Here is a 24,275-nt window from a genome sequence, read left to right as displayed (position 1 = left end):
GTCCTCCTTACACGTCTGCCAGCCCCTGCTGGAATGTCTCCTTTTCAGACCAAAGCACACTTGGGAATGTAGTAGGTTAAGTTAGATCCTCCTCACTACTCAGAGTGAGGTCCGCGGGCCAGGATCATTGGCATCGTAGGAGCTTGTTAGAATGCAGAGGTCCAGCTGTGCTGAATTAGAGGCTACATGTTAGAAGATCCCAGGTGACTTTTGTGAGCATTACTGTTTGAGACACATTAAATTTAGAAAACAGTTCCTGGGCCTTGATCACTTGAGCCCAATCCTGGCTCCCTGCCAGAAAAGACACACTCAGAAGCCAGGACCACATGCAGGGTCACTTTAGGTGCCCATATCTCCTCTAATGGCAGCTCACGTGCCAGGCATAGCCCATTCTGGCTTTTGGAGGAGCACCCTGGACCCAGGCTCTGCCCTTTGGGAGTTTGCCTAGCCTATCATTTTCCAGAAAGCTGTGACTCATCCTGCTTCATCCATATCCCAGGTGCTGTCCTGGCTGGAGGCCAGAGGACTGAACTTGGGAGAACCAACCAGGAAGGCCTTTGGGGAAGAGGTGGGGAGGGAGAGGAGATGGATGGCAGTGGGCAGGTGCCATCTCTGCAGGGCTGGCCAGGCTGGCTGAGCCTGGCCACTGCAGCATTGCCAGCTGCTCTTCTCAGCCCTTCAGCCCAACCACAGCTAGAGGCAGTACAGGTCACCTCCATACTTACCTTCTTAGGCTTCCTCTCTGCATTTCTGGGAGAATCTCTCTGAAAATCCTCTGAATTCCTTGTCAGTAGGATGGGACTGCCAAGCTGATGGTCCTAGCAGACCAAAACCACAAGAGAAGGAGAAAGCAGGGCTACTAAAGGGGCTGTTTATATCTTATTTCCTCTGAGGTCCTTACCTCACAATTCAAACAAATTGCCCCCCCCCGGAAGAGGGTTATCCTAAGGTCCAGAGAACTGAGAGAGGCTTAACAGAGTTCTAGACCAGCATCCTCTTCCCAAGCAATCATGCTGTTTCGATAAAGACAGAACTCTAGGTGCAAATAGAATTGTTCTCTTTACCAGGCGACTCTCAATCCCTGTCTAGGCAGGGGGTTCTTAGGCTCCCCTAACCAGTACCCACACCTACACGATATTTACAAAACATATTGTAGAACACATTCTAGGGCAAAATGGAACAGGCACAGATGTGAAGGCATGGAAACCTGGCTTTGGACCTGGAACTGCATGGGGTATTAGCTGTATGACTTTCAGGAAGCTTAGGAGCTTTAAGCCTCAAATTCTTCACCTGTACAATGGGGTGATAATAAGACCCACCTGAAAGAGTTTCAATAAAGTGAGTTAGTGTATGGACCAGGCATACAGCAAGTGCCCCCATAAATGGCAGCGTTCATTATTGCAGAATTACAGAAAGATGTAAGGATAACAGACAAAGGCATCTTTGCCACTGTCCTGCTGCTGTTATCATTAGTTTAATGACTCTTAACAGAGTCACCTGGAGGGCTTGTGATATGGTTTGGCTCTGTGTCCCCACCACAGTCTCATCTGGAATTGTAATACCCATGTGTCAAAGGAGGGACCGAGTTGGAGGTGATGGGATCATGGGCAGGTTTTCCCCATGCTGTTCTCCTAATAATGAGTGAGTTCTCATGAGATCTGAGGGTTTTATAAGAGGCTCTTCCTGCTTTGCATGCTCATGTTCTCTCTCTCCTGCCGCCATGTAAGACACGACTGCCTCTCCCTCCACCATGATTGTAAGTTTCCCGAGGCCTCCTCAGCCATGTGGAACTGTGAGTCAATTAAGCCTTCTTTGTTTATATATTACCTAGTCTTTTGGATAAAGAAAATTTGGCACATATATAGCATGGAATACTGTGCAGCTATAAAAAGGAACGACGTTATGTCCTTTACAGGGACATGGATGAAGCTGGAAGCCATTATCCTCAGCAAACTAATGCAGGAACAGCCAACCAAATACCACATGTTCTTACTTATAAGTGGGAGTTGAACAATGAGAACACACAGACACCAGGAGGGGAACAACGCTTACTGGGGCCTGTCAGGGGAGGGCAAGCCAGGGTCAGGGGAGAGCACTAGGGAAAAGAGCTGATGCATACTGGGCTTAATACCTAGGTGACAGGTTGATAGGTGCAGCAAACCACGGTGGCACATGTTTACCTAATTAACAAACCTGCATATCTTGCACATGTACCCTGGAACTTAAAAATTAAACTTTAAAAAAAGTAAAAGAAAATACATTAAAATAAAATACAAAATTAAGTATTTTAAAACACTATGTTTAATGTTTATAGCTTAAAATACTTTTTAAATAAATTACCTATATTCAAAAACTAAATGAATTACCTAGTCTCGGGTAGTATCTTTACAACAATGTAAGAATGGACTAATATAGCTTGTTGAAACACATCTTCCTGGGTCTACCCCTACCCCAAGTTTCTGATTCAGTGGGTCTAAGGTGTGCCTCATAATTTGCATTTCTGACAATTTCCCAGGTGAAGCTGGCCTGGCGACTTCACTTTGAGAACCACCGGCTTAGCCTGACTTTGTTGTTTCTCCCCAGGAAAAGAACACAATCTGGTTGCATATTTGAGTCACCTGTGGGTTCTTGAAACTCTAAGGCTGCCCAGGTTTCACCCCAGGCCAATTAGGTCAGGATCTTTGCAGAATGTGGCTCAGGGAGTGTTTCAAAACTCACTGGGTGATTCTAATGTGCATCTAGCGTGGAGAACCAATTTGAATGCTTGAGTCAAAATCTCTTCTTGGGTAGATGCATGACCCTGGCTCTGATGTTTGGGGCTTTAGGACACTGTGTCTTTGTAAATGACTTCCTTTGGCTTTTTATTACAAAACAAAACCAAAAACATTATTACAAAAACAAAAACATTCAGCCGAAGGCCCAATTCAATGACTATGACCTCCGTAAGCGTAGCCACATTGCCTCTCCTCCCAGCAGAATTAATTCTTCCTCTGTGCATACACCCTATACTGAGACCGCCTATCAGTTCTTATTTCATTCTATTTTTTCTTAAGATTTGTTTGTTTATGTATCTGTGTACCCCTTCCCACCAGGCTGTGAGCTACTTGAGGGTGGGGATTGGGTCTTAATTCAACTTTATGATTTCCCCAAAGAGCCTTGTTTGGTGCTGACTCAAGATAGCCTCATCAGTTTTTGTTCAAAAGCAATAAAATTCAGCCAGCTGCAGTGGCTCATGTCTGTAATCCCAGCACTTTGGGAGGCTAAGGTGGGGAGATCGCTTGAGGTCAGGAGTTTGAGACCAACCTGGCCAACATGGTGAAACCCCGTCTCTACTGAAAATACAAAAATTAACTGGGCCTCCTGGCAGGTGCCTGTAGTCCCAGCTACCCAGGATGCTGAGGCAGGAGAATCGCTCGAACCGAGGAGGTGGAAGGTTGCACTGAGCCAAGATCATGCCACTACACTCCAGCGTGGGTGACGGAGGGAGACCGTCTCAAAAAAAAAGGAAATAAAATTCAACCAAATGGTGATCCTTCCCAGTCTCTAGTCATATATCTAGACAAAAAAAAAAAAGGACAAATAGCTAAGTAATCCAGGCTACTAAACTACCTAACTGAAATGTGAATATGTGTCTAATTTATCTGGAGTTTTGCTTCAAATCCCTCCTTTTGTTGTCTAGCTGCACCTCACTGTTAAGCAGGGAGTACGAATGTATCTTACGGTAACTGAAGCCACTTAGAAATAACTCCACCGTGATATTTAGCAAATTATTTTTAATCTGATGGGTAAACTCACATTAGTGCAGCTGTTCATGTCAAAGAGAAGGGAATAGAGCGAGGGGTGTTTCGGATGCCTGCTGGGGTCACTTCATAAAAGAAGGCTTGTTATCTTCATCCTGTCTCCGGTTGTGCTATTTCTGCTGGGGTAAGCTGTCACTGACTTGTCACTGATGGCAATAATAAAACTTGAAGAATGGAGAAATATCCTAATTCATTTAGAAGGCCCTGATTACATAAGTGAGGCGGTTTCCCAGATGAGGGAGGATCCTGGCCCCAGTCTCACTTTCCCAAGCCGTGTGCCAGGCAGGCTTCCTGCAGCCAGCATCCCCCCATCCCCGCCCTACCCTGCTTCATTGCAGTTCTGTTTTCTTCTGTAGAACTCACTTCCAAGGCAGACCACATTAACTGCCTCATTCACTGGCTGGTTTGGTTCACCTGCCCATGGGACTTAGGTCTTCCAGCAGAGCCACCTTCAACATTGCTGTTCAGCTAGAAAGAGGCTTCCTCCAGGCATTTGCACATCTGCCTCCTCACCATTCAGGCCTCAGCTCCTCACCTCCTCACCTCCTCACCTCTCCTCCTGACCACCTGTCTAAAGCAGCCCCCACCCCTGCCAGCAGTCCCATTCACTGTCGGTGCTGTGCCAAACCCCTATGAATCTCAATAGGGAAGGCACTGGAACCCAGTGGCAAAGAAGAGACCCAGAGGCAGCAAATGAGACATGGGGTTTTGTTCGGGGCTTACATACAGGGGAGAGTCCAGTGGCAGCAGGCTGGACAGGAGGACCACCTCACATACAGAAATCCAGTGGCCTGGACAAGATATCCCCTTTCCTATGGTCCAGAAGCAGTGGGCTGGGCAGGGAAACTGCAATCACCTGCAAACATCATGCAGTTTTGTAGCATTTTCATTTAACACCCTCCCTCTAACAACCTCAATCTGGTAACCTTCATTTAACCCAAAACTCAGGACCTCCATCCCCTGTTTCATGTGACACAGAGCGGGTGGGTTGGGGGATGGGAGTGGGGCTCAGATATTTCAATTGTTTATCATAGAGTTTCCCATAGATAAGTAATGACTCTCCAGGTTGGCCATTCCTGGATTCCCTAACTAGGAGCACACATTCAGGTGCATCTGCCATGCGTGGTTATTCTGAGGATGTTTCAATTATTGCTGTCAGGCACATTTATCCTATAGCTAGCCACTTGAGCAAGCCATTTTGGATGTCTACTCAGTCAAGCCTTCAGATAACTGCAGCTGTAGCTCGTATCTAACCACAAGGACATGAGCAACTCCAAGTGAGAACCGCCCAACTGAGCCTAGTCAACTCTCAGAACCATTAGAGATGTTGTTATTAATAGTGGTTGTTGCAAGCTGCTGAGTGTGCTGATCATCGCAGCAACCCAGGGAGGAAGTCATTCTTATCCCCTTTAGAGAGGAGGAAACAGAGGCACAGAGAGGCTATTTAATCCCCACAACTATGGTGTGAGGCATTGATAGCCCTGTATTACAGAGGGTAAATTGAGGTTCTCAGGGATTAGAAATCTGCCTGAGATTACCAGCTGGGGGTTCCATCCTCACTGAAGCTTCTGTCCTCTGCCATGTGGGGCTCTCTTCCAGCTATGTTTCTGCATTTTGCACCCAATAGGCCCTTCCAGGGAGCTCCTTCCTCCCCAAGCGAGCACCAGGGACTAAGTGCAACAGTGCCATCTTGGCTCACTGCAACTTCTGCCTCCCAGGTTCAAGTAATTCTCGTGCCTCAGCCTCCCAAGTAGCTGGGATTACAGGCATGCACTACCATGCCTGGCTAATTAAGGGGCTAATTTTTTATAAGCTAAGAATAGCACTGGGCAAAAATAAATTCCAGATGGAGCAAAGAGCTAAACAAACAACAACAACAACAACAAACTAGAATAGGATAATATTTGCAGAAAATATAGGAGAGTATTTTTGTAATCTTGGGGAAGTGTAAGCCTTCTCCAACAAGTCACAAAACCCAGATGCTATAAAAGACTGACATATTTGACATGTGACAGGCGTTTATTTCTAGTGGGCAGTGCTGTTCTAGAATATGGCTGAGTGAATACTTTTTGTGGGCCATATAGAGGTGTGGTTTAGCTCAGTCTGGGTCTAATTCTTTCCAACCCTTAGTTAAGGGGGCTGTAATGACTCAAGCTTTGCATTTTCCTATCCTGGAATGAGGGGTGGATTAGGAGGAGCTGGAGGGGCCAAAGATGGTCTCTCTGTCTGTTGGGCTGGAGACTGGGCACATCCCTGCCCTTCTTGTCCTCAGTTTTCCCCTTTTACATGACATGGATGAAGGAGGTCATCTCCAAGGTCTCTTCTTGGAGAGAGGGAGACTGGCTGTTTTCCTGGTTCTCCAAGACCACGGTCATAGAGGGTGCTCCTGATAGCAGCTGCTCTTGGCTGAACTCTCAGAGAGGCAGGCAGACAGGCTTATGGGACTTAGAAAGAGGTCACCTCAATGGGCAGTGGCCTTAGAGGAAGGGCTGCCAAGCAGAGCTGGATGAGGATGGGATACAGGAAGCCAAGGCCCTGCAGCCCAGCTCCCAGCCAAATCCCAATGCTGTGTGGGTCCTGTCTACCTGAGCACATAGGTGGGCTCAGAGGGACTAGAATGTTCTGATACAACAGGAAGAAGAGCAGGGCCAGTGTGTCTAGAGTGTGTTGGGGGGTCACCATGGTCAGACTTCTGCTCTCCGCTTTCACAGGGGGGTTCCCCTTTCTAGGTGGTTTCTGTTTCCAGTCTGGTAAGCTTTGAGAGGACCAAGCCTTTGGGGCTACTCACTGCTGATAATGAGGATGGCCGTGTTCCTTGTTGCGTGACTTAGAAATAGTATTCGACTCTGAACAAAGAGAGAGCCTCCCCACATCCACATCCCCAAATTAAAACCATGGCACAAGCACATGAAATCAAGTGTTTTGGTTTTCCTCTCATGTAGAAGTCCAGGGACCAGAACTAGTATGGGGTCCCACAGTGATCAGAAATACAGATTCCTTCTGCCTTTCTGCTCCACCATTGTTGGTGAGTGGCTTTCATCCTCAAAGTAGTTGCCTCTGATCCAAGATGATTATTGAGCTCCAGCCATCACGTCTACATTCCAGGTAGAAAAAAGAAACAGAGAAGAACAAAAATCAGCTTTCTATTTTCCTCAGAAATCATACCTAGCAACCTCTGCTTACGTTTCATTGACCAGAATTTAGTCACTCAGGTTCAGGGAGGCTGTGAAATACAGTTTTCTTGCTGAGTGAATTAAATAAGGATTCTGCTTCTGAGAATGAGAGAATGGATACAGATAGGCAAACAGCAGTTCTGCAAGTAGCAGTTTCTTAGCATGGCAATCAAAGCCTCAAATGAACGTTGACCCCAGTGAGTCCATTCTGTTCCTCCTCTCCTGTATTACAGGCCTGGTTCACAGAGATAAGAGGATGGGACAGAGAAGGTCATTCAGCCCTGACTTTGATTACCAACTTCTGACCACACCCAAGCATTTTGCCTTCAGCCTCAGACTTTCTGCTTCTTCCGAGGTGGCCTCTGGAAACCCACATGAAGGGCAGAGTGGCCGATGGGTCTTATTCTATTCCCCAGCAAGTAGGAGTAGTTTCCATTCAGCCTCCCTGAAGTCACCCACCAGGAAGCCACTGCTGGCTTAGGGCCACAGGTTGGATCCTGCCATATACACATCACTGCATCCCCCAGCTGACTTGCTGTGTCTCACACACTCACCCACATGTCCCCTCAACTCTCTCTAAGGAAAGAAAACCTCTTCTAGAGTTACTGCTTTTTAACCTGGAACAGATGAAGCAGATAAATGATCCCTCTGGTCTGGAGGGTACAGTGATGGTGGCCTTCGGGCCATAGACACCTTCATTATTCATCCTTTCAGCTGGGCAACCTCTCAGATCAAATATGGGGTCTAGTTTTTAAAGCTGCTTTCATGACAGTGGTTTTCCATTTAATCCCCCAGAGCTAACAATATGTAATCAGTTTTCCTTAACAAATGACTTCCTTTAACTTCATTAGTTCATAATTAATTTGCTCGCATGTAACCAGATAATTAACACTCCTGATTAGAGACAGGCAAAAGAGGAACCTCTTTTTTTCATGGTCGAAGCAAACATTGATTAAAATCTGAGCTGTTCCTTGATTTTCCCTACAATTTAACTCAATGAAAGTGGTGATTGGTGATTTGTGGTAGTGGTATAAAAAATTAAATTGGAAGTGAGACCAATGAGTCTTGCTGTGGAGCACTTAATTACCAACTTAGGTTTTGGATAATTTTGCTTTCTTTTTCTCAGCTACAAAGATATGAAGCAAGAGAATCAAGTGGTAGCTGAATGTGTTTAATGGAAACCTTAAATACCTGGACTTCCAACTTGTTAGGAATGGGGCTGGGCTGGGGAGAAGAAGCAGAATGGAAAGGATCCCAGTCATGAACGTCATGTTTTGAGTGGTCCAGCCCACCATAGAACACAAAGCCCCTTCACTCCCTTATCTTATATGGTCTCCACACAACTCTGGGATGGGGATGGCGGAGAGGAACCAACCCAATTAGCCCTTCAGATGAGAACACAGCCCCAGGAAGTGAGGTGAGGAAAGTGGTGCAGGAGCTGGGAACTGCGCCCCCTGCAGGCGAGCCTGTTTCTTTCTCTTCCTCCTGGAGGTTGACACCAATGTCCAGTGATTCAAGGTTTTTTGCATCTCTGTGTCACCTGCACACATTAACAGAGCAGGACTGGGACTAGACAAGCAAGGCATTTAGGGCACAAAATTGAAGGAAGCCCTCACTCTCAGACTTATATTTTATGCCCTGGGAAGTTTGCTGTTCTTCTGAGCCCAGGCTCAGAACTGTATCAGAACTGACCAACATCTGTTTCGCACCTACTCCCTGCCCCGTGCTAAGCATTTTCCTGCATTGTCTCATTTAATCCTCAAACAGCCCTCGTGAGGTGGGTGTGATTGGTATCTCCATTTTTACTGATGAGGAAAACAGAGCTTGCAGAGAAGGAGTGACTTGCGAAAGCCATGGGCTAGAAATGGTGACTTGATTGACATGCTGGCTGGCTGGCTCCACTCTGCTCTTCCAGCTGAGCCCCAGGTATCCCAGGCAAAGAAATGCTTGCAATTGGATGTCATCTACCCACGGCTGTTAGCTTAGGCTGGCCCTGGCTAGGGTTCCTCTGAGAGGGGTTGGGGAAGGGAGAGAAAGCCCAGTGCCACATGTGGCCTTGGGAATGTGGCCAGATTGTGGGTGAGTGGTAGCAGGGAGGGTGGGGCCCCAGGAGGGGAGCCAAGGAAACTGACTGAGTTCCCCAAGCAGCGCAGGACCTTGCTATGAAGATAGGGCTGCTTCACGCTGGCTTCTTGCAGCCTCCAACATGGTGTGGATGTGCTCAGTGGGGCTGGGGCTTGGAGCTTGGGACTTGGGTGTGGTCACCTTTAGGCTTTCGAGGTCAATGGGAGGGCCACTTTCTGGGAGTCCTTCCAGAGCATCCCCTCAATGCCAGCCCAAGGAGCATTTGCTGTCTGGCGGAAGGAAAGCTAGGGGCAAGAGGTAAGCACTGCAGGGTAGGCAGAGACTCCCCGGGGCTGTGAGCAGCGCTCTGAGGAGAGCCAGGCCAGATCCTGCAGGCGGGGGTGAGAGCCAGAATGGCAGCTGATTCGAGAGGCTGTGATCTATAATTTATACCCAGCTCCTTCCAGAAAGGACTGGCGGCTGCCTGCCAGGGGATTTGTAACTGTGGGCATTGCTTTGATGAAGCTAAGGGGGAATTTCAGGTGGTCCCTTGGGTAAGGTGTTACTGAATTAAGACCATCTGTGAAGGAGTTTCCCACAGTGTATCTGCTTTCACCCTTAAAACCCTGCTCTAGAGTCAGAATGATTATTTCCATGTGACAGATGGGGAGACTGAGGTGGAGAGGGTGAAGTGATTTGTCCAAGGTCCCACACCTGAGGGAAGGCAGGACTGAAATCCAGGTCTGTTTAGTTTGAGCAGCATCCAAGACTGTTCCCTGGGAAGCAGATGGTGATACCATTTTAAATCTCTTACCCAAATCTCTTTGGTGCCTACAGCCATTTTAGGCAGGACCCAGCTCTGCAAATTACCCAGATGGTTCTATCCACCCACTGAACACTGGCCCATATTTCCCTGGAACCATTTCCATCCAAAGCATGGGTCTTGGCTAGTCCCAGGTGGATTGTCTTTTGTTATGTAGAGTAAGGAGGGAAGCGGGTAAGATCTGACAGTCTGTATACTTTGTACACGCAGGCCCAGCCATTAGGATGCCTCCTACCCATCTCTCCTATCAAAGGATTCAATTGTAGATGATGAAGGCCTTAACATGGAGTCAGATTGTCTGGTTCAAATGCTGGTTTTGCCATTGGGTGATGTCTTGGTCAACTTAGGCTGCCATAACAAATAACACAGACTGGGAGGCTTAAACAACAGACATTTATTTTCTCACAGTTCTGGAGACAAGATCAAGTATGGGCAGGGTTGGTTTCTCCTGAGGCCTCTCCTTGACTTACTTTAGGGAAAAGAAAGAGAGATCAGACTGTTACTGTGTCTATGTAGAAAGGGAAGACATAAAGAAATTCCATCTTGACCTGTACCTTGAACAATTGCTTTACTGAGATTCTGTTAACCTGTAACTTTGCCCCAGTCACTGCCCCAACTTTGAGCTCACAAAAACATGTGTTATATGGAATCAATGTTTAAGGGATTTAGGGCTGTGTGGGATGTGCCTTATTAACAACATGTTTACTGGCAGTATGCTTGGTAAAAGTCATCTCCATTCTCTAGTCTCAATAAACCAGGGGCACAATGCACCGCGAAAAGCTGCAGGGACCTCTGCCTTGGAAAGCCGGGTATTGTCCAAGGTTTCTCCCCATGTGATAGTCTGAAATATGGCCTCGTGGGATGAGAAACACCTGACCATCCCCCAGCCTGACACCCGTAAAGGGTCTGTGCTGAGGTGGGTTAGTAAAGAGGAAAGCCTCTTGCAATTGAGATAGAGGAAGGCCACTGTCTCCTGCCTGCCCCTGGGAACTGAATGTCTCGGTATAAAACCCGATTGTACATTTGTTCAGTTCTGAGATAGGAAAAACACCGCCCTGTGGCGGGAGGTGAGACATGTTGGCAGCAATGCTGCTTTGTTATTCTTTACTCCACTGAGATGTTTGGGCGAAGAAAAACATAAATCTGGCCTGCGTGCACATCCAGGCATAGTACCTCCCCTTGAACGTAATTATGACACAGATTCTTTTGCTCACATGTTTTCTTGCTGACCTTCTCCCTATTATCACCCTGCTCTCCTACCGCATTCCTCTTACTGAGATAGTTAAAATAATAATCAATAGAAACCGAGGGAACTCAGAGACCAGTGCCAGTGCAGGTCCTTGGTAGGCTGAGTGCCGGTCTCCTGGGCCCACTGTTGTTTCTCTATACTTTGTCTCTGCGTATACTGTGTACTTTATTTCTTATCTCAGTCTCTCATCCCACCTGACAAGATATGCCCACAAGTGTGGAGGGACAGGCCACCCCTTCAGCTTACAGACAGTGCCTTCTCGCTGTGTCCTCACATGGCTTTTCTTCTTTATGAGTGCACCCCTCTTGTCTCTTTCTCTTCTTATATAAGGATATCAGTCATACTGCATCGAGGTCCCACCCTTGTAACTTCATTCAACCTTAATACCTCCTAAAGGTCCTGTCCCTAAATATAGTCACATTGGAGGTCAGGGCCCCAACATAGGAGTGGGGGTGGGGATAAGGGGAACACAATTCAGTCTAAGTAGTGTGGTAAATGCACTTGATAACAATAACTTAAACATACCCACCCAAAGGAAAAGTCAAATGAAAAAGATACCTGCACACACATTTATAGCAGCACAATTTGCAATTGCAAAGATATGGAGCCAACCCAAGGCCCATCAACCAATGAGTGGATAAAGAAAATGTGGTATATACAATATACACCGTGGAATATTACCCACACATAAGGAACAAAACAATGTCCTCTGCATCTACTAGGATGGAGCTGGAGGCCATTATTCTAAGTGAAGTAACTCAGGAATAGAAAACCAAATATGTATATTGTCACTTAAAAGTGGGAGCTAAGGTATGAAGATACAAAGGCATAAGAAATAATGAACTTTAGGGACTTGGGAGGGTAGGGTGGGAGCCAGGGTGAGGATAAAACACTACACATGGTTTGAACAGTGTACACTGTACAGGCCGGGCATGGTGGATCACCTGAGGTCATGAGTTCGGGCCTGTAATCCCAGCACTTTGGGAGCCCGAGATGGGTGGATCACCGGAGGTCAGGAGTTTGAGATCAGCCTGACCAACATGGTGAAACCCCATCTCTACTAAAAATACAAAAAAATTAGCCAGATGTGGTGGCACATGCCTGTAATCACAGCTACTTGGGAGACTGAAGCAGGAGAATCTCTTGAACCTGGGAGGCAGAGGTTACAGTGAGCCAAGATCATGTCATTGCACTCCAGTCTGGGCAACAAGAGCAAAACTCCATCTCAAAAAAATTAAAAAATAGAAATGAATAGTGTACCCTGTGCAAACACATGGGGTACAGTGTACACTGCTTGGGTGATGAGTGCACAAAAATCTCAGAAATCACTAAAGAACTTATCCATGTAACCAAACACCACCTGTTCCCCAAAAACTACTGAAATAAATATAAAAATTAAAGAAAACCTTAAGCATACCCTGAGAATGACCCTGTATGACAGACGGCCCTGAGTGCAGTTCAGAGTTCCCAGCGAAGCATCTGGGAGGGGCCTACGTGGAGATCCATTCCTTATCTATGAGGAACATCTGAGCACCCAGCCTGTCCTGTGGAGCGTGGGCCATACAGGGGATTGAGGCCCTTTGAGTTGGGCTAGATGAAGGTTGGCAGGTGGAGGTCATTAGGGGGCGGGTGCTAAGTGAAAATGCTGTGTAAAGTGCATGCCTTTTGCAAGCGGCTGTGGTTCTCCTGTCCAGCTCCTGCTCCTGGGCTCTCTGCCCTGTATGTAGCCCCTGATAAAATCCCATGTCTCATTTGTTGGCTCTGGGTCTCTTCTTCAGCCCACTGAAACTGGTGCCATGCCCATGGGAGCTGATAGGGGTTTGGCACAACAAAAGTGACCCTAGCCAAGAGCTTCCCTAAGCCTCAGCTGCCTCATCTGTTACATGGGGACAATAAACATAACTATTCCATAGTTTTTGAGGGAATTAAATGAGGTAATACATGTAGACCAAAGCATGGCAAGGGCTTTGAGCAAGGGTTCAGCATGCAGGGTATCATCAACACCACTACATTATTTTCATCAGCCTAAATCAAATGACCAGGATCCAGAGGGCTGCTGGTTTCAGACCTTTAGATCCTGCTTGCCATTGCAGTGCAAGGTTACCGTCACAGAAGATCAGAGCTGCAAGGATCTTGACCTTGACACCAAATGCTGATTCTACAAGTGAGGAAAGTGAGGCCCAGAGTGAGTGACTCAGCTACAGTCAGAATGCTGGTATCCTGCTTCCCGGCCTGGTGTTCCCACGGCTTCTCGAGCCATTTCACTGACCTGTAGGGGTCAAGAGAAGGCTCCCCTCCCTGTTGGGGTCATGTAAGAAGTATTTGGACAATTCAATTTGTTTTTTTCCCCTTAATGTTTTGTGGACTGTTTCCCTTCTGTCCTAGTGGAGTGCCTGTCACTTAGTGAATGAATACAAGTCATCAGTTACCAAGTCCCTACGCACGGGTCCCTTGCCCAGCCCCTCTCCATAAACACAGCATTCCAGCTCCTGCTGTGATGACATCAACCCTTCCAAGGGCAGCCTAACATTTCCTTGCCTTATCCCATGCATGCATCTGTGTCTCCCTGGGAATTTGGATGGAAGTATTAAAACTTCTCCAGGCTTCAGTCAGAAGGGCATGATGACTCACTTGTTTTGACAGTGTAATATCTCTAGTTAAAAATAATGCAGAAGCTCAAAAACAAAAAACCAACAAGGCCTGGCAGCTCAGCTGGTTTCCAACTCAACATCCACTCCTTCCATTTTCTTCCAACAGAACCTCAAATGTGGTCAGATATGGGGCACAACATGCTCAGTGGGGGTGAATCTCTGGCCCAACCCTCATCCCTCGGCCAACAAGAACGTTAGGGCTGGGCATGTGACCAGCTCTAGCCAATGAGACTTGAGGGAAATCTCCTGGGGTCTTGATTTAGAATAGAACCCCTCCCCCAACTTCAGATCTTGTGATGCAGTTGCCTGGGAAAGTGATGCCTACAGCAACTATATTGGAATCAGGAGGGTAAGGTTAACACAGTAGATTCTCAGAGAATGTGATGTGCAGCCCGACGTTGCAGAGCTGTCAACCTCCTCTCAAACCTCCACCTCCAGACTTATTGTTATGTGAGACGAAAACCTCTACTGTTCAAACTATGTTTGTTTGGGTGTTATTTGCAGCCGAAGCCGTCCCAGCTGAAGCCATCCCAACAAAGAGAAGGAACAAGGACCAAAAGCTACCACCTGTACTACAGGAACTATGGCAATCAAGACCTGGTAGGCAGACACGGGGGACCACGGGCTGGTTTGGTGGTCTTGTACTCACCTGGTCAGTCGCCTGGGAAACCAGTGCTATGATAAGGATGTTCCTTGGATTGTCCTGGTGCGAACTCTTGAACAACTCTTACAGGATTTTTTTGGAAGAATAATATTTTTAAATTGAGGTTTAACTTAAAAGTGAACTTTGAGAACCCAAATCTTAAGTGTACAGTGAGATGAATCTTTATATATGTCTATACACCCATGTGGCCACCCCCTTATCAAGATCTAAAATACTCCTAGCACTTTAGAAATTTCCCTTCTGCTTTTATTTTATTTTATTTTTTTGAGATGGAGTCTTGCTGTGTCACCAGGCTAGAGTGCAGTGGCATAATCTCGGCTCACTGCAACTCCATCTCCCCGGTTCAAGAGATTCTCCTGCCTCAGCCTCCCAAGTACCTGGGACTACAGGCACGCACCACCATGCCCATTTAATTTTTGTATTTTTAGTACAGACAGGGTTTCACCATGTTGGCCAGGTTGATCTCTTGACTTTGTGATCTGCCCGCCTTGGCCTCCCAAAGGGCTGTGCTGGGATTACAGACGTGAGCCACCGCACCCAGCCTCCCTTGTGCTCTTATCAGCCAGTACCCAACAGAGGCTGAACAGTAGTCCATCCTCCGTCACCATCGATGAGTTTTGCCTCTTTGAATCGGTGAGATTCATTCATACTGTTGTATGCGTCAATGATTCATTTTTAGTGAGTAGTATTAAATTGTGGGAATATTCCACAAATTTATTTATCCAACTGTTGACGGACTTTTTGTTTGTTTGTTTTTGTTTTTGTTTTAGAGTCTCACTCTGTCACCCAGGCTGGAGTGCAGTGGCGTGATCTTGGATCGCTGCAAGACCTCCACCTCCCCAGTTCAAGTGATTCTCCTGCCTCAGCCTCCCCAGTAGCTGGGACCACAGGTGCATGTCACCACGCCCAGCTAATTTTTGTATTTTTAGTAGAGACGGGTCTTCACCATGTTGCCCAGTCTGGTCTCAAACTCCTGGCCTCAAGTGATCCGCCCACCTCGGCCTCCCAAAGTGCTGGGATTATAGGTGTCAGCCACCGCACCTGGCCCAACTGTTGATGGATTTTTGGGTTATTTCCAGTTTGATCTATACAAATAAGGCTGCTATGAACATTCTTTTAAAAAAATTTAGAGACAGAGTCTTGCTGTATTGCTCAGAATGGAGTGCAGTGGTGTGACTGTAGCTCACTGCAGCCTTGAACTCCCGGGCTCAAGTGATCTTCCCACCTCAGCCTCCCAAGTAGCCAGAACTACATGTGTATGCCACCATGCCTGCCTTATGAATATTCTTGTGCAAGTCATTTGGTAGAGTGCCTTCTGAAATGCTTATTTTAACTTGAGGCTTTACAAAGACAGCACCAGACTTGGTTAAAAATGAGTGAGTCTGTATTTTGGAATCAAATACGTGCAGTCTAGTTTACAAAGCGTTAACTCAATTGTGCCGCAATAGCCTTGATTGCCAACAGGTATGTCTCCAGAATAGCCTGGAATGAGCCACTGATTCCTCCCACTAGGTTGGTGATGAGGCCCTTGGCCAAGTGCAGCGAAGGGAAGGCGTCTGTTCCCAGTCAGGGATGGAGGAGATTGTAAGGATGCTTGGATTTGGTTCTGTCTCAATGTCTCACCCATGACAGGTGGTCAGATGGTTCTCCCATACTTCCCCGCTTCCTGTCCACCCCTCCCCAACCTTTGTGCCACAGATCAATGGGCGCTGTTCTGGGAAACAAGGTGCAGGTGCTCAGATCCTAGCTTTCTTCCGCGCTCCCTCCTCCCCAGCTCCGCATCATTGCCTCTCTCTGCCTTCCCCATGGCTGTTTCTGCATCCTCATCTCCACATCTCATTTTCCTGGACTTCCATTTCAAATGCACATCCCATCAGCAGCCACTGAGGACTAAATGCATGCCAGGCTGTATATGCATCCTACGCCGTATGCACCCCATACAGAGGATGATGGACAGCACCTGGGCTGCAGATAGTAGTTACCACACTTAGCAGATGGGGAAGGAGGAACTGTATGAGGCTGAGCAGCTGGCTCCGAGGTCCCATGGCCCAAGTTCTAGCCCAGATGCCTGGCCTCATGCTCAGGCCCCTTTCTGCTAGTTTTTCCTGTAAGATGTGGGTGGGTGGGTTAATATAAGGTAGTGACAAGGGTCCCAGCATGAGTCAAAGTGGATTCAGATGTGGCTGGGCTGGGGCACTGGGGCCCACCCGGAAGTGTATTTGCCTGACGGACTTAGGAATTTGCTGGGAGAAAAGCCCCCTAAAGTAGAGGCAGTCAGGAAGACAAGTTCAGCCCAGCACTGGCCATGGTACAGCGGGAGGGTTAGCAGGGCTGCAGCACAGCTTGGAGTCTCCAGGTGCAGCACCCTCTGGACTCATCTCTGCAATCTGTGGGGCGGGGGCTGGGGAGGGGCGAGTAATACCATGAGAAGCCAGCATGGCCATAGTGCAACATAGAACCCGCAGGACCAAATGGGAGTCCTGAGTTGGGGAAGAGTCCTCAGCATAGCGTGGGGTGGTACTGGGATTCTGGGGAAGACGGAGCCGCCCTGACTACTCTTGCCAGGCCAGTGGCTGGGGAGAGACTGACACATAGGCAGGTCCAGTGCCCCAGGTGAGATGTCATGAGAGAGGTGGGTGTGCACAGGAACTGTGCCAACTCCTCTAGCCCCCAGCTCCTTCATGGCACCCACATTTGAGATTTGAGGGCTCTTCCTTGGAGGAGAGCCACAGGCAACCTCTTCTGCTGGCTTCTTCTTTTTTTCTTTTTTTTTTTTTCTTTTGAGATGGAATTTCGCTTTTGTTGCCCCAGCCGGAGTGCAATGGCACGATCTCAGCTCACCGCAACATCCACCTTCCAGGTTCAAGCGATTCTTCTACCTCAGCCTTCCCGAGTAGCTGGGATTATAGGCATGTGCCAACACGCCGGCTAATTTTGTATTTTTAGTAGAGACAGGGTTTCTCCATGTTGGTCAGACTGGTCTCGAACTCTCGACCTCAGGTGATCCACTTGCCTCAGCCTCCCAAAGTGCTGGGATTACAGTCATGAGGCACCATGCCCCACCTTCTTTTTTTTTTTTTTTTTTTTTTGAGATTGAGTTTCCCTCTGTCACCTAGGCCGGAGTGCAGTGGCATGACCTAGGCTCACTGCAACCTCCACCTCCTGGGTTCAAGCAATTCTCCTGCCTCAGCCTCCCAAGTAGCTAGTATTACAGGTGTGTACCACCACGCCCAGCTAATTTTTGTATTTTTAGTAGAGATGGGGTTTCGCCATGTTGGCCAGGCTGCTCTCAAACTCCTGACCTCAGGTGGTCTGCCCACCTCAGCCTCCCAAAGTGCTAGGATTACAGGCGAGAGTCGCTGTGACTGGCCTCTGCTGGCTTCTTTATCCAGGGGATTGAAGCCCCGGGGTCGGCAAACTGTGGCCCAAGAGCCAAATCTGGCCCACCACCTGTGAACTAAGAATGGTTTCTCTTTCTAAATGGTTAAATTTTAAATATTTTTACAAGTACCTACACAATATCCTCCATTGTGAGCTCTTGGCCTGCAAGGCCTGAAATAATTACTATCTGAGCCTTTACAAAGTTTGCCGGTCCTCAGGGTGGCCTGCTGGTAGAGTCCAGCCTTGGGGCAGCAGCTGCCAGTGGGGAGAGTTGGCCCTGCCCTCACATCTTGGCTGCCCTCTGGTGACCGTCCCTGGGGATGGTGGGATGTGGGTTCCCTGGCCTCTGTGCACTGTGCCTCCGTACCCTTTAGCTTTTCCCTGAGGTCCTCCATGCATAGAGGGGGCCTAAGAGGGGTTGCCAAGCCCTGAGAACAGGCCCACTGCTCCGGCCTCCCCAGCAAAGTCTACCCAGGGCCGTGGTGCTTCTGTGGGCCACTGCTGCGGGGGGGCAGCTGTGTTCTTGCCAACCGAGCAGCATCTTGCTGATAAAACCTAATGAGCTGCGTTTAACAACAACACGGTCCTGCCATGTGGCTTCCTCCTGGGGCTGCCCATCTGTCGGCCCTGGGAGGCCACTCTCTGTACAGCTGGAACCCTCCCCAGTCATCGAATCAGGAGAGAGTTGACGTCCCTCGAGCCAGGCCCAGCACACAGGCCAGCAATCTCCACGACCAACCTGCGCCAGCGCCTGGCCACCCTCCAGGCTCCCAATGACACCGCCAGATGGTGGCTAACGGAGGGTGAAAAACTCCCGGGAAGGCCTGGGCACGGAGCAGTGAGGAGAGGCCAAGCAGAAGGCGCTCGACCGTGGCTGCAGGGAGGGCTCCAGGTGTTGCCTGCCTCTGCTTGGGCCAACCAGCTTTTATTCTTGACACCTTGCCAGCTGCCTTTCCTTTCCACGCCTGTCACTATCCCCAGGGACCTGTCAGCTGGCTGCTTCTATATTGCTGAGGACTGGCAAAGGTGAGATGTGGGTAGGTGTGCCCAGTCCACAGGCCTGTGTCAGGGTGTTCCGGGTGGGGAGTGGTGGTGGCTGCTTCATGGTCATCCTGCCTGCAGATGTCCCAGCAGAGGTGGACTTTAGGCTGGATCAGCCTTTTCCCATTCTCTGGCGTGAAGGACCGCAGATGATGTCACAGGTCCACGAACTCCTCGTCCCATCCTGTACCCTCTGAGCCACAGGCTTGGCTGCTCAGGTCAAACAGTTTGACTAACTTCTCGGAGCTGTGACTGACCGCTTCCTAGCCCCTGGTGGCCTTAAGTGTAGTGCTAGAGAGGCCAGGCTCACATACAAGTCCAGTCCCCATCTCAGCTAGCCGTCTCCTCTTCCTCCTCCTCCAGACCCACCCCAGCCCCACCTGAGCGGAGAAGCAGGTGGGTGAGGCCAGGTGAGACAGCTGGACTGGGCAAGGGTCCATCCAGCCCCCCATACTGGCTAAAATATCACTATAAAAGATCCAAGGTGACTCCAGGGAGGACGGGCCGACTTCGTATCAGCTCAAGGGAGTCAACGTGCACATCCCAGGCTGCAGTCAATGGTGTGCTGTTCTGAGAATGTGCCATTGTGGACATGCCAAGGGGCCCTGGGCTCTTTGGCGTTTGGAGCCGGAGAAAGCTGAGATACTCTGCATGATAAAGTGGGGGAATTTTTGGAAGTTGCAGGGGGATCTACAATGAAAGAGAAGGCTGAGTAGCCTGGTAGGAGCTGGCACCCAGGCTGGAGCAATGGCCAAGGTTCTCCATGAGGGCAGGCACATCCAAGATTTAATTTCAAACCTGTTTTGTGGATCCTTCTGCCCTTTGTGTTCCCAAATCGCCATTGCAGTTTCCTGCTCAGGCCTGGAGTGGGCAGTGGGGTCTGTGTCCTGTGGTTGGGCAGGGGCCACATGAGTATAAGGAAGCAAGCCTAGAACAGGGAGCTGCAAGCGGAAATTCAGGGGAATGTAGTGCTTTGGCTCCCCAAATACTCAGCCTCCCAAGTAGCTGGTATTACAGGTGTGCACCACCATGCCCAGCTAAATTTTGTATTTTTAGTAGAGATGGGGTGGGTCAAAGAGCCCAGAGCCCCTTTGCATGTCCACAATGGCACGTTCTCACAACAGCACACCACTGACTGCAGCCTGGGGATGTGCACATTGACCCCCTTGAGCTGATACGAAGTTGGTCCGTCCTCCCTGGAGTCACCTTGGATCTTTTACAGTGATATTTTAGCCAGTATGGGGAGCTGGATGTACCCTTGCCTAGTCTAGCTCTCTTTTAGTGCCCAGGGCTGGGCAATGGGAGGGGGTTTGAGGCAAAGACGTCTAGATCTGAAGGGGCAGGGAGACCCCAGGTGACACCTGGGTTATAGGTACTCTAGATAAGTAATCTGAGCCACCTGAGCCCATGGTGGGTGGATCCGGCCTGTTTTCCTGCCAGGTTTCTGGTCAAGCCCATTGTCCACACCTCACTGGCTTTTAAAGCGAAGAGATGAGTCTGCAGACCAGGTGAGGCAGGGGCTTTAAATGGGCACAAGCCGTCCCTTCTGAACATTGGCAAGGAGCTGGGGCATTTGAATATTTCCTTTAGTCTTATTTCATCTCTACTGGTTGGGCGTAAATGATAGGAATTAGAAACCTAAAGAATTGCTGTAGAATTGTTTTGGGTTAGGGATGTAAATTTGACTCATGTGGGCTCAGGTGCAGATGGTTTTGAAGGAGGCCTTCCCTGAGGGGGCCTGGAAGTGCTGCCAGCCTAACCCTGCTCAGGTGGAAGGGCCTGTTGGCTGGCAGGCAAGAGGCGGGTCCTAGCGTTCTTAGTTGCCGGCACTAACAAAGGTAATGCTTGGCCAGGGCCTAAAGAGCTTAAGGAGGTAGAACCTAAAACACAGATGTGCCCTTTTAAGTTCAGCGAGAGAGGGAGCCAGACCCTGTTGGGGAGCCCTGGATCCCACCTAAGCCTCTGGGGAGGCAGGCGTGGCACAGAGCCGTGCCAAATGTGTTGTGGGGCAGACTGTATTTTCCAAAGACAGCTGCACCAACAGGCACCCCACCCTACGCCCTTCTTACAGTGTGACATCAACGCTCCTTTATGAGAGGAGGGGATCTATGTTCCCTCCCCTTGAAACTGAGCAGACATTTGTAACTGGCTTGACCAGTCGTGTGACAAAGTGACTTCCGAGGTGATAGAGAGAGAATGAGACAGAGATAAAAGACCCAAGGAGCCCAAGCGGCTAGCTGCTATAGGGTCCCAGCCCAGACGTCAGACACAGGAGGGAGCGAGACCTCAGATGATTCCAGCTCCCCGCATTCAAGTTGCCCCAGCTGTTGCTGAGTGAAGCAGAGATAGGTTGCCCCCACTAAGTCCTGCCACTCACATGCAAAAGAAAAGACTACAGCTTCACTTGCAAAAGAAATGTGCTGCTGTTTTAAGCCACAAAGTGTTGGAGTGTTTGTTATGCAGCCATAACTTATTGATACAGGGGTGGGAGGAGGACATTACTACCTATTAGCCATTTTCCAGATATTTTTCAGGCATGAACTCATTCAAGTCTTTTTTTTTCTTTTCTTCTTGAGACAGAGTCTCACACTGTCGCAGGGGCTGGTGTGCAGAGGCACAATCTCAGCTCACCGCAACCTCCGCCTCCCAGGTTCAAGAGATTCTCCTGCCTCAGCTTCCCCAGTAGCTAGGATTACAGGCACCTGCCACTACACCTGGCTAATTTTTTTGTATTTTTTTAGTAGAGATGGGGTTTCACCATGTTGGCCAGGCTGGTCTTGAACTCCTGGCCTCATGATCTGCCTGCCTCAGCCTCCCAAAGTGCTGGGATTACATGCATGAGCCACCGTGCCCAGCCATGAACTCATTCAATTCTTACACCAGAAAGGTAGGCACCTCCACCAGCCTAGCTTTGAGACTGGGATGCAGGGAGTCATAGGGACTAAGTAACTTGGTCACAGACATACAGCTGTGAGTGGGAGGCTCAGGACTAAAATCCAGGGCTGGCCCAGAACCTAAGCTTTCTCCCATGGTGGTGCCTCCTCGTTCTGGAATTCTTGCCTAGCTCTGTCCTGAGCTGACCGACCAGCCTGGATCAAGCTATGCCCTTCATCTGTGGAACGACCCCCAGTGCTGACCCTGCACCTGTGGCCTTGCCTGAACCCTTTTTGCTTGGCGACGTGAGGCTGGCCCCTGTAGGCCCTTTGATGCCAGTAAAGCTGGGATTCATATCCACGCATGAGGGGCAGCTCCCCCAGCAACAGTGGCAAGGGGAAAAAACTCTGCTCTGGAGAATGGAGCTTTTCAGAAGGATGGGGAGCTAAGAAATAGCATATTTTTATTGTTAGCGTTTCCCATGTATCAGGCACTGCTCTGAATATTAACCCATTTAATCATCACAATAGATCTAGTGTGTAACCTCTATTGTGCAGATGGGGAAACTGAGGCACCGAGCAGTTAAAGAACTTGCCCAGTGTCGTGGCCTGCAAAGAATGCAACTGGGATTCAAACCTAGTCAGTCTGGTAGAGAAGAATCCCCTATGGAGGGTCTTAAACAGTCAGCTCCATGAAGCCTGATGCTGCTGTTCGTCCTATAAGGGTGATTTGATTCATACCTGCAGGAGGCAAGGAGGGGAAGAAAGCAGGGTGGGGAAGAGGGAGAAGTTGAGCTTTGATGAAGTTTCGAGGGAAGCTTCAGATGACATTGCAGGGGAGTTCTGAGGTGGGATGGTCCTTGAGGGCTTGCTATGATCTGAGTGTTTGTGCACCTGCTACATTCCTGTGTTGAAATTCTCACCCCCAAGGTGATGGTATTAGGATGTCAGGCCTTTGGAAGGTGATTAGGTCATGGAGGTGAAACCCTCATGAATGGGATTAGTGACCTTGCACAAGAGGCCCAAGAGAGACCCCTCACCCCTTCTGCCATGTGAGGACATAGTGAGAAGCCACGTTCATAAGGAATGGGCTAAGACACAGATTCTGCTAGTGGCTTGATCTTGGACTTCCCAGCCTCCAGAATTCTTGGCAACAGACTTCTGTTGTTTATAAACTACCCAGGTTATGGTATTCTGTAACAGCAGCCCAAACAGACTAAGACAGGGTTGTACCAATTTGGGGTGAACGGATGAGCACTTCATGCCCCCTGCACAAGCTCTCTAAGAAGGAGGTGTGATTTTGGGTGAGGGGGCTCTCTCAGCTGAGGCCATGCCCAGAGAGGGTGATAGCTGAAGGCTGTCCTGCATTCTGAGGGGGAGTCGCCTTTTCTTTCCCTTCCCTTCCCATTCCCCTTCCCCTTCCCCCTCCCCTTCCCCTTCCCCTTCTCCTTCCTTCCTTCCTTCCTTCCTTCCTTCCTTCCTTCCTTCCTTCCTTCCTTCCTTCCTTCCTTCCTTCCTTCCTTCCTCTTTCTCTCTTTTTTTTCTTTGACGGAGTCTTGCTTTGTCTCCAGGCTGAAGAGCAGTGGCACCATCTGGGCCCCTGCAAACTCTGCCTCCTGGGTTCAAGTGATTGTCCTGCCTCAGCTTCCTGAGTAGCTGGGATTACAGGCGTGCAGCTAATTTTTGTATTTTTAGTAGAAACGGGTTTCACCATGTTGGCCAGGCTGGTCTTGAACTCCTGACCTCAGGTGATCCACTCACCTCAGCCTTCCAAAGTGCTGGGATTACAGGCATGAGCCACTGTGCCCGGCCATCACCTTTTATATCTGAAGGGGGTCTGGGTGGAGCATCCCAGCCTCCAGCACAGGGGTGGGGTGAGACCTGAGAAGGTGACATTGGAGAAGTGTCCTGGAGGGGAAACAATAAGGTCAGCACAACTAAGGTAGACTGGGGAGGGATGGAGAAGGAGATCTGGGGATAGCAGGGACCAGGTCCCTCAGGGCCTTAGAACCTGTGGCTGGTCCCCAAGTGGAGTGGGAAGTCACCAGTGAGCGAGGGACACAGTTTGACTTCAGGCTCACTCCAGCTGCTCCGTTGGGAGGGGCAGTGAAGGGGGAGATGGGACAGCCTATGATGGCAGTAGAGGTGGGGAAAGGAGGTGCACGTGGAGTATTTTTTGAAGGTTAAAGTTCAGAGGTTTTACTGACAGGTTGGATATGGGCACAAGAGAAAGAGAGGGGTGTGTTGGTCCAGGTTGGGCCTGAATAATTGGAAGACTGGACTTGGCAATTATGGGATGGGGAGAACCATAGGAGAAGTGAGTTTAGGGGTGGAGGTGGCATCTTCAGAAAATTCCACCCCTTAACTTCCCAGGACCCCATCTTTCCCTGTTGGGGTGATGTGGACCCATACTTAGCCGAGCTGGCACAGCCTGGGCCCCTCCACTCCCCTGTTTTTTGGGGGGAACTGTATTTATTTATTTATTTATTTTGAGATGGAGTCTTGCGCTGTTGCCCATATTCACTGCAACCTCCGCCTCCCAGGTGCACGAGATTC

General features: G+C 49.1%; 1 long non-coding RNA gene and 1 pseudogene across 1 annotated transcript in view; one reads left to right on the top strand and one right to left on the bottom strand.

Moving 5' to 3' along the window:
- Positions 1 to 3,758: 3,758 nt before the first annotated feature.
- Positions 3,759 to 24,275, bottom strand: part of LOC144331355 (uncharacterized) — a 35,248-nt gene continuing 14,731 nt past the window's right edge. The window contains exon 2 of the long non-coding RNA XR_013398426.1: positions 3,759 to 6,894. This is a non-coding gene — a long non-coding RNA (uncharacterized LOC144331355). The remainder of the gene's footprint in view (positions 6,895 to 24,275) is intronic.
- Positions 10,559 to 11,461, top strand: LOC144331410 (uncharacterized; annotated as a pseudogene).

The sequence above is a fragment of the Macaca mulatta genome, chromosome 9, assembly GCF_049350105.2.
Source record: "Macaca mulatta isolate MMU2019108-1 chromosome 9, T2T-MMU8v2.0, whole genome shotgun sequence".
Lineage (NCBI taxonomy): Eukaryota > Metazoa > Chordata > Mammalia > Primates > Cercopithecidae > Macaca > Macaca mulatta.
The sequence above is the reverse complement of the archived record's forward strand: the minus strand, read 5'-3'. Positions and strand labels throughout refer to the sequence as shown.